Source organism: Pteropus medius, unplaced genomic scaffold (assembly GCF_902729225.1).
Source record: "Pteropus medius unplaced genomic scaffold, Ma_sr-lr_union100, whole genome shotgun sequence".
NCBI lineage: Eukaryota > Metazoa > Chordata > Mammalia > Chiroptera > Pteropodidae > Pteropus > Pteropus medius.
Window position 1 is genome coordinate 24227927 of NW_024349519.1, and position 11058 is coordinate 24238984.

At 34.2% G+C, this 11058-nt stretch overlaps 1 pseudogene; it reads right to left on the bottom strand.

The window, feature by feature from the left end:
* Nucleotides 1–812: 812 nt before the first annotated feature.
* Nucleotides 813–935, bottom strand: LOC120618777 (uncharacterized; annotated as a pseudogene).
* Between the last annotated feature and the right edge of the window lie 10123 nt (nucleotides 936–11058).

Consider the following 11058-nt stretch of genomic DNA (forward strand, 5'->3'; position numbering starts at 1 on the left):
TTGATATTTATTCCGCCAGTCTGTATCCTATCTGTATGACACTCAGTGTAAATCTTAAAAGATATCATACAGGTAATAGTGAGAATATATGAAATTCTATTTAAAAAAAAAATTAGAAATAAAATGGGCTTGCATAAGCAGATGTTCTCATAAAGGAGAAATAAAAATATGTTGTTTTCTAATGTTTTCTGCATATTCCCAGTGGCATCATAAGCAATTTATAAAAGACAGCTGCTTGGTATCTTTATAGAATATTTAGAAACACATATACAATGACAAGAGAATTCTTAGGTAAACTTTTACATATTTATTAGATATTTTATATCAATAATCAGCCAATGATAATAACGAAGACTATGTAGTTACAAGGAAAGATGTTCTTCTTAAAAGAGGAAAAATCAGAATTAAAATCAAATATATGCTTTTTTGTCAACTATCAAAACTTTAATGTATACTGTAATTTCAACTATCAAACAAAAGAAACTAATGATATACAGACATGTTAATATCTGTGTCAGGTTAGGGTGATGTGATTATGGACCTTTTTTTCTCTTTTTTCCTAATTGTATATAAAATGGTTACATTGTTTTTGGAAGTTTAAAAATAATTGATCATTTACTCTAGTTAACGTATATCTCAGCATAGACTAGAGACTGATGAAGGGATCATTTAAAACAGAAGGTTACTAGGTAAACTGAGAATGAGGTACATCTAATTATTTTTTTATTTCTTTTAGATGAGGCAACTTTTGGTTGACCTCACAGATTGCAAGGACCTTGTCAGTTTACAATCCCTTATTTTTTTATTTTTTATGCCTACAGCACCTGGTCTTCATAGGTGGTCTCCCATCCAAGTACTAACCAGGTCCGACCCTGCTTAGCTTCCAAGATCAGACGGGATCAGGCGTGTGTGTTCAAGGTGGCATGGCTGTAGACTAGATGCATCTAATTTTGAATGGCATTTATTCTATGAGGATTTTAGAAGATTTTCCTGGCACTTTAGGTTAAAGGGGAAGTATGAAGAGACTTTTCATGTTTTTGTTTTTATTTTATTTTGTATTTCTGCTTATTTTATTTTACTTATTTTGACCCTGGATTGTGAAATTAGTTCAACCTATTCCAATATAACTATGATGTATGAAAAAAAGAAAACAGTTTCAAGAAGTTACAACTGTAATTTCAACATCCTTACAAGGGCTGTCATTGTTCTTTCTGTGTTGGTTGACTAAATTCTAACTCATTTACATCTGGCCTTGGAACACCTCTTCTCAGAAATCAGTGACTCAAGCCTTGGGTGGAGCAACCACTCTTGTACCGGACTTATCCTTTTTCTGAGTAACAGAGGAAACACCAATAGATCACCAATAGATTAATCTAAGTCATCAATTGTTTTCAAAATACAGATGGAATCTTCGATGTGAATCATTAATGCTAAGATAAAATAATGCATAAAGAGTGAAATTGTTTTCAGTTATTAGGGAATTTAATTGCTACCAAAACCAAGGGGACTTATGGCTTTGATTAAATTTAGTTTTAAATCCCAGCTTTAGAAATCATATATATAGCCCACAGAGATGCAGCCATTCCTCTAGATAAAGAGCAACCTCTGAGGCAGCAGAAGACAGTAGCCGGGACCTGACTAATGGCCACACAATCAGGACCGTAGGCAGGCTAAAGAGAGCATCCTGACCTAAGTTATGTTTCAGCTCCTGACCCCTGGCTGCTTTCCCATGAAACCAGACAGAGGGACACCGGAAAAGACCTCAGAACTGTCCTCAAAACCTGAAGAAATGATTTTGTACCCTTATCTTGCCTCTGACAAATCAGCTCCCAGCAAGACCCCAAACCCGAACCCCTAATCTGTGAGTGTCTTGTGATTTTGCCCTAACGTAATCTACAACCTGCATACCATCGGAGAGTTTGGGTTTTTGAGCGTTAGCTTCCTGTCCTCCCGTATGGCGTCATTCATCAATAAAATAGCCAATATTTCTCCACTGCAATTCCCAGGGTTCAGTGTTTGGCTCTGCTAGCTCCGGGTGGACGAACTCTTTCTGTTCAATAATGCTACTCCGCTTCCTGATAGCTGAGTGACTGATGACTTAATTTCTGAAACTTAGTTTTTATGTCCCTTCTCCACTATGGGTCGATTCCAACTATGGCAACATTTTCTCAAAAGCTAAAAATACTTCACACATGTAATTAAAATGGACTCTGGGTGGCGAGTCTTTGAAGTGAAGGTGACAAATGAAAGAGAAAAGTGAGAGGAAGGTGATGCCCAAATAATTAGATGGTGATCTTTCCTTTTCTTTTTAAGATTTGCTAGTTAAACATTACTATTGATCTTCTCTGTCTTCACATGATGTAATCTCTAAAAAAATAGTAAAATCAACTTGATTGTATCTATAGTCCAAAGATTAAAAATTAATTAACTGTTCAAGTACATGATGTACCAAGTAGAACTATAATATTCTATCCCAAAATAAGATGATTTCAACACCTGTCCTCTAAGAGCTTGTGAACTAATCAGAAACATAAGACAAAGTAGATGAGATGATAAATAGCGATATAAGACTTTCATAGAAATTAAATATACATATCTATAAAATAGTCTATACATCATACATTATTCACTATTAAATATTTTATATATATTTATGTGTTCTACAGAAATATGTAAAGCAGTGGGCAAAGATATAAGGGGAAAAATGGATGTGAAAGCAGAAAGACTAGAAATATAGGAAGCCCAGACTCTTGATTCTATTCTAGTGGCGGATAAAAGCTGGGAGCAACTTTTTCAGCTGGACTTCACAAACTGCTGCTAACTGTATAACCTTTAGTAGCTTACTACAAAATGACTACCAAGTGCTAGGCACTTTGCTAACCACTGCAGCATACCAACTCACTTAAGGTGGGTACTTGTCTTATCTCTATATTATAGATAAACACCTTAAAACTTGAGGAACACAAAAGGGAAGGTTGGAATGGATATGTCAATTCCGAAGTTCCTGACTCCAGAATCCATGCTCCTAAACTCTACATAGCTCTCACCTCTCGGGTTAAAAACATTTCCCCAAAAGTCAAATATATAAGTTTTATAAAAGATCACATATCTATTTCACATGCAGAAGCTAGATTTCGATAATAGCGATGAAATAGCATCGTGCCTTGATTTTTTTATATCTAGAACAAGTTTGACCTTAGTACAGGGATATTGTCATGTCTTTGTACCTCTGTTCTCCGTTGGCCTGAAAAGGTGACTTGTGCCCCAGTAAGTTTTTGTCAAATAAATAATTGGTTTCGCATCTGTCTTTGCTTTTGTTTTCACTTGTCATATTTTTATTTTAGGGTACGATGCTATTTTAACATTATCAAGCATTGGTAAATTTTCACTTTCCTGTGAAATATTCAATGTTGTTATTTGGAGATGAAAATAAAGAAAAGAGATTGTTTTAATGTTTTTCTAACATAGAGTCAGGGACACTGGTTTGGGTTTAGGACACTGAGTTGAAATTCCAGTTCTTACAGTTGTTACCAGTTGAACCTCATACAAAGCATTTGGTGCTCTTTGAGCTTGGGTTTTCTCATCTATACATGGTAGAAAACTTATAACTTAGACTTTCTTTTAAAGTCTCGATGACCATGTAATTCCCTACATCCTGTCTGGCATACTGCATGTATACAATGTTGAACAGTTAATTTGTCTTTCTCACTCTCTCCTTCTATCTCAAATAAATTTTAGGTAATCAAGAGAAAAATTATTCTTATTTTTAAAAACCGTTGGATTTCATAAATGAGAATACGATCTACATAACAATTCATCACAGTGTTAAATAATTTACTTTTACTCTGTAAAAGTTGAGTTTTATTCTTCTATTAGGCTATAATTTGTCAGTAAAATGAAGTTTCCTTTTCCTCATAATAACATATTTAATCCTTTTAGTATAATATGCTACATTGAGGTTCATAAAACTTTGAGCTTTAAAATGATTAATACACCTACTAAAATGACCTCTTGCACATGTCCTTGCCAAAAAAAATGATTAAATCTACATTTTACAGTTTTATAACCCTTGAATATAATAGAAATCATAAAATGAAATACAAAGAAAACTCAGTTCTGATTTTATTTTTTATTTATTTATATTCTAACTATTAGACAATTTCCTGAAGTTAAAAAAAGCGATAGATACTTAGATTTTTTTAAGTGTTAAAAATTATCTGCTTCAATTATAAATTGGTAAGGCCAAATTTAAAAATAAGTACAGCACTCAAAAATATTCTTTTTCCAGCCCCTTCTCTCTGTCATAACACAGGAATTCTGGCTTCCATTTATCTAATCCTCATGGCAATTACGAGTTGTCAGCATGTTAAACTATTAAACTGAAACAAAAATTCTCTATTTTTTAAAAAACTAATATTCTGTCTAAATTACTTTAGAGCTTCAAATTCAACATTTGATAGAAACTTCTCAGTCATTCAATACTTAGTTTCCTGAGCAATTATTCTTCTATTGAGAAGATTAATTGGTCTCAGAAGCTGATTTTGTTCCCTTCTTTGCATTGGCTGCTAGAAAACTCATTTGTGTGACAAATGTAGACTCTGAAATATACATTTTATTTATCAACTTCACACTAGGCTTTGTGTTATTTTCTCTATATTTATGTTCCTATTATTCTACTTTGCTTACTCATTTTACTTTGTAGATTTTATTTTATTACACTCTATATTTATAAGTCACAATAAGTTACTTTATTTTTAAACATTTGGATGTGAATAAACTTAGAAGTAAGTCAATCTTACTAAACTCCATACTCATCCCGCATATTCTCCAGATGAATTGGTGACGGCGAAGTCACTTGGCCTTTCCTTTCTCATTCTCGCAATCTATGGTTTATACAGTCTTGGAATTTTTAACTCCATCATCGCTCCACATGCTCTGTTCTTCCTTTTAATGATGCTTTATTGTGTTAGTCTAGAAATCAAATAGTTTGCCACATGGTCTTTCAACTATTGTCTCGTTTCTTCAAACCATCTTTTAAATTCTTGCCAAAATGGCCTTTCAAAAATGCAAGTCTGACTCTACATTGTACAGTTAAAAGCATAAAAAAGTGATATTGTCACAAATGCTGTGTATTCCTTAGCTCCTACTTGTGTTGATTTTATCACTCTTGTAAGTTTATCATTCACATGTTCTCTTACAAATAGGTGTTTGTTAAGAACGATGGTTAGGCATGCTGTTGTGAAAGATGAAATGCGCTGGACAGTTAAGGAGATTGTTTTATTCAGGCTACTGCAATAGAGAAAACATTCATTAATATAGAAAGTCTCAAAGGAAAGGGGGCTGGTGTTTTTTAGAGGCAGATGAACAAAAGACTCCTTCATGAATCTTAAGGACATCTTGTAGAAGGATGGAGATGAGTCTTCTCTAAATTACTGAGGGTGGGTGGAGGTGGGAATATGCTAGGCCAAAGTGTCTATGGCCGGAGGCCATTTCAGAGAATACAAAAGGGTGGGGAGGTAGCTTAACCTTTACTATTTTCCAGGAACACAGGGTTCAGGTAAAGTTTAACATTGTCACTATTCACCTATTCAACAAAATGATATATCCTCACATTTATATTAAAATTGTTCATGTAAATGAAAGTAGAAAAAAATACCAATTCTTTGAATATACTCGTTATTTCCTTTATATGCCCTTATATATATGAAATCACTTTCAGAATGATGGGAAGACTGGGGCGAAACTGCATTATTCAATAGACAACCTCTCCATCCCAACCCCCAATGATGTCGATGCAGGTGGTTAGCAGGCCACATTTTGAGAAACCCTGGACTGTGATATCGTTCATCTTAACCTGTGGATATAATTGGAATTTTTCCTTGTACCCCTCACTTAACGACCAAGAGCACTGCTAATCCCTCAAGTCAGGCAAGGAGATTGTCTCCCCCACTGCTGACATAGCCATTGTTTCAGATCTTCCAACTGATAAGGATGAGGAGTCGTTTCATAAGCCTCTAATTTCCAAGAGTAACTTAAGCTCTAATTTCATAGACATTAAATCACACTGAATTTCTCCCTCTTAAAGACACGTTGGTAGCGCAGTAGCAGCTCACTAGAGAGCAGACTCGCCTCAGCTGTTCCCGCCTCAGCCAGGTGGTCAAAGGAAAAATAATTTGCTTACCTGTGAAAACAGGTTACCTATAAATCAAAAGGGGTCAAGTTATGTCCACCAGATGGAGGTTTTAAAATCTTAATGTGTAAGTTAAGATATAATGGATTACTGGAGGTGAAATTTTAGTAAGGTTGAATCATTTTGTTGCCTTCTGGGATCTAGGGGGAGCAAAAGGTTACTGTTACAATGAACAAGAATAAAGTCAGATTTTCATCTTCGGTGACCTAATTACAAAGGATGTGATTTTGACCCATTAATTTTCAGAATCCTATCTAATTATCTATTGGTATGTCTTACTCAGGCTCAAAAACACATGGGCAAATGGGTTTCTCTGCTAAGTGTATAGCTTCTTTTGCACGAGTACTGGAATTTGGCATAATTTTACCCATAAACTTACTCTGAGTTAAGGGTGGAGGTAGGGTATCTAAAGAGCCAATATCAATCTCTCTTTTTCTCTTTCTCTGTCTCTCTTCCTCCCTCCCTCCTGCTCTCCTTCTTTTTCTCCCTTTATCTCTCACTCCCTTTCTTTCTCTTTTTTGGTCTGCCACTTCTTTAGCCCCGGGAATGTAAAATGAACAGTATTACAGAGAGCAAGAAGAATCCGAGTCAGTCAATTGTCTGTTTTTGAGACAGAAAGTTGAAATGTTGCTTAACCTAAAGCTTTGGTGTCAACTGTGGAATTCATTTATCCATGTTTCATCACTGGAGTTAGCTGTATGAACACATTTGGCATTGAATGATTTTTTTTTTTTTTATTGTGAAAGAGACAGTCACAAGCAAAGCTGAAGTAATCTATGAGTGACAGAGATTATCAAGATATCAAGAATGCTTATATGTTCTTATGTATAAATATGGTATCTATACAAAATAAATGATTTTAGATTATTCTAAAGTATTATTCCAACTGGAAATTATGACTACCTTCCATGACTTGGTCTTTTTCTTTTACCTGAAAACTCCATGGTGTACTTTTTTTCTCACAACCCTTTGTGGAAAAGTGCAAAATTTTATTAACACTTGCCACTTTTCTGGCATTCCGGAAATGAAGTTTTCCCTTTTGATTCTCTATTGCTAACCAATGATCTTAAATTAACATCTTGCTGCCTTGGGACCCCTGACAGAGAACACGGCTTTTTGTAGAGGAGAAGACATTTGGGTAGGTGGATTGTTCAGTGTGTAGACACCCATTAATTCTCTTAATGTAAGTTCTTTTCCCCATCTTAAATTCTTAGCTACTTTAAAAATATCACCACATTTACATTTCAGACCTTTGTCAAGATGTTTTTCATTGACTGATAACTTTAAAGTTCTACATAAAAAGAAAAGTCTGCTTTAAAAACTTAAACTTTTTTGAAACATTTAAAATCATTTAATAGTTAATCATTACCCTTAATGGAAATAAATGAAGTAATACACATCTTTAATTTTCTTTAGTAGAGTGACTTTTAATGAAAACAATGAAAATGTGAATTGTGATTGTAGATGTAACTCATGTTTTGACATAGGTTCCTGACTTGAAGTCATTTAATCACATATACTTTTAATTCATGGGCCAGGGTTTTTATTAAGTAGTTATAAAGTGCAGGTGAACTTCTATTTTCATTTACATTTAATTGTTATTCGTCTTTATGTTTTAAGACTTTTAAACTATGCAATAACTCTGTCCATTCTTCTTTATTACCATCATCTTAGGTCTATGTACATTAGAGCTAAATTGAATTTTAGTAGATTTCTGAAACAAACTATTATCATCCAGGGCAAGATAATCCTGGAAAGTAAGTTCATATTAATGTAGATAGGGAGGTTTGTCACTGAAGGTGGTTATAGTTCTCAGTGTTGTGCTTGAAGTGAATTGAAATAAGAATAACTGAGCATGAACGCTTCACCCCAATCGTAGCGGTTGTCCACTCAGTATATTTCTTTTACTCAGCTATGAACATGCATAACTATAAGCCAGATAAAATCACCTATGAGCCAGATAATATATGTACCAGCTCATTTGCTTGATCCTTTGATCTGCTTTCAGTATGTTGAAGCAAAGTAAAGACATCTTCTATCTCTCATAGTCTATCTGCAAATAAATACATAAACTTGTCCTTGGAAAGTGTCACTGTTGCTTGCTAAGGCAACAAATGATGCCTCCTGACTTTAGATATCTAGTTACATTGCTAGAATAAACCGTTGACACTAACAGGCTTTTCACTGCTCTATATTTTCTTTTTACTGGAATTTAGAGAACTCCAAGACAACAAAGAATGCAATTCCTCATACAACAGCTCGATAAAGCATGTACCTGGATTGTGTCTTAAAAATCAAAATGGCAACATTGGGCATCAAATTTATTTTTATGAATTATTTCTTAATATATAGAAAAAATAATTGGGTACTCCAAGTGTAATACTTGCATATCACCACAACAATACTTATTTCAACAACTCCTACTCTCCTAAAAGTAGGACGGCTCTAAAGTCAGTAATGTATTTGATACTATAGAAATGTGTGTGGTCCTTTGCCATGTCTGAAGTGTATAATTCGTACTGCTAATAGTTTTATGCCCTCATCAGTGTAAATAAAAATCCCATTGTGGTTAAGTAGAGAAAACTCCCCAGACCTTAAAAGACATATCTATTTAGCAGTATTTTGACTAGTATATCGATTTTCCATTATAGAAATAACCATTATTTTATCATAAAAATAATGATAAATGATCATATGCATTTCTCTGATAGGAATATAAAGTAATATAATTAAAGGATTTGCTAAAGTTCACAAATGGAGAAATGAAGATCAAGTCTGTTGGGCTGGTGAATCGAATTCTGATGATTATTTAATTTTTGATGATAATATTTGTGATAATAATGACAGCAAGTACACATAATAATTTGCTGTTTGGTAGGGACAGTGTTCTAAGCATTTATATATAAACTAATTCAGCTATCCAAACAATCCCTGAGGCAGGGAACTTTGTATTTGGGGTGGGGCAGGGGGAAGATAGTGCACAAATTAATCAACCAGCAGCAATGAAGTCCTGTGAGAACCAGCTCTCACATCCAGCTCTCATTTTGTTCTCCTCTATTTTGAAATCAATCTACCTCTAGACAATATAATAAACAATCCAGTGCTTAGCTATGATGTTCGTGGGTTATAAAAAATTAGAGTAGAAATATATTTAACAGGTAAGGTTGCCTGTTGACTAATTACAGATCATTATCAACCCGAATTGAATACCTATTGAATAATCTGCTAAGCTGCAGTATAACCCTGACTCATTACCTTAAGGGTCCAAGCTTCTAAAGTTCTTCTTGGTCACTCTTAAGATTCTTGTTCTGATAAGAATAACCTTCTGAACCTAACCTGAAGTTCAGTCTATAAATCCTTCAAGAAGCTCAGTTCTAGATCTGCTGTTTTAGGTTTCCTTTAATTTCTGCATGAAGAACACAACAATTTTCAGAGATAGTCCTTACAAAGAGCTACTAGACAAATCAGTACTATAATTATGTACTCCAATTATGTAGTCTTAAAAATGACACCTTATCTAAAATTTAAATTTATTTATCTTTTGAGATTTCCTTTTCTGGCTCTGATATATTTTGTCATCGCAATTACTAGGAAATAAATAGATACATTACAATAAAATCATATTTTTAAAAACAATGAAAGCTATGGAAGGGACAAGGGCTTAGAAGAAATAAAATCCCAGAAAAGAGAGTCTTTATTAGGTGAGCTGAGAATTGATAGCTATTTTTTTTCCCTAAGGGCATTTGTGGATTCAAGGTACGGGTCAAAGATAGGGCTTGGCCTAAGAAAACATGATCCACTGGGAGAAAGACAAAACAATAGAGCTTTTGGTGTGATGAATAGAAATTTAAAGAACCTGCAAACACAAAGCCAGTTTTTCCCAAAAATATTTACTGTGTTCTTGGGGAGGAATGGGGGGCTGAGGGATTTTTCTACAATTTTTCAGTCATCGGAAAACAAGGCCCCAGTAAAGGTGACCTGCCACAACCACATGCCAGGCTCCCTGTCAAGACTTCCCCCAGATTTGAAGCTGTGTGGGGGTAAGAAACTAAATTGCTAAACTCAAACGTCTGAAGTGCATAATTTAGTCCCTTGTAGTCTTTTACCGCTCAGTGGACAAAGATATGCCAGACTCTCAATCAAAAGCCCAGGAAGCCACATACAAGGAATGAGACTGATGCAGATCTGAACTGAGTTTAATGAATCGCCAACTCAGCTGAAACTAGACACGGCCCTTGGGATTGAAGGGTCTAAATTCTATGTCTAACAGTGAATAGCAAAACCCCCTCTGGAGTAAAATGTCATCATCAAGACCAATAATCAAGATAAAAAGAATAAAAACAGACCCACAGATTATATAGATAATAAACTTAGCCAGCAAAGACATTAAAATAAAAATTATCTTTATGTTAAAATAGGACAAAAGATGGATGATGATAAACATTTCAAAGAGAATTGAAATCTATTTAAAAAATTAATATTTGTCTTTGAGGAGAAACATAGTACCTATTATAAAATCCCTTGAAATTCTCTGAGATTTACTAATTAGATGGCAGGATATTGGAAAGATTGAGAAATGAGGAAACAGGTAATCAAAATCTATAAAACACTATGTGCTAGACATATGCTAAATACAATACATATATTACATTCCTTAATTTTCTATGAAGTCGTTATTTTTACTTTATAGATTAGAACTTTACATAAAGAGGGTAATATAACAAAGCAGGGGAACATACACAATCTTCTCTACTTATTTACATCATGTATACACTCTTCTATATTGGGCAAAGTTATAAACACACATCATCCACACCACCTAAGTTAAGGTGCATACTATCGTGAGCGTGCAATACCAAGTTCCTAGG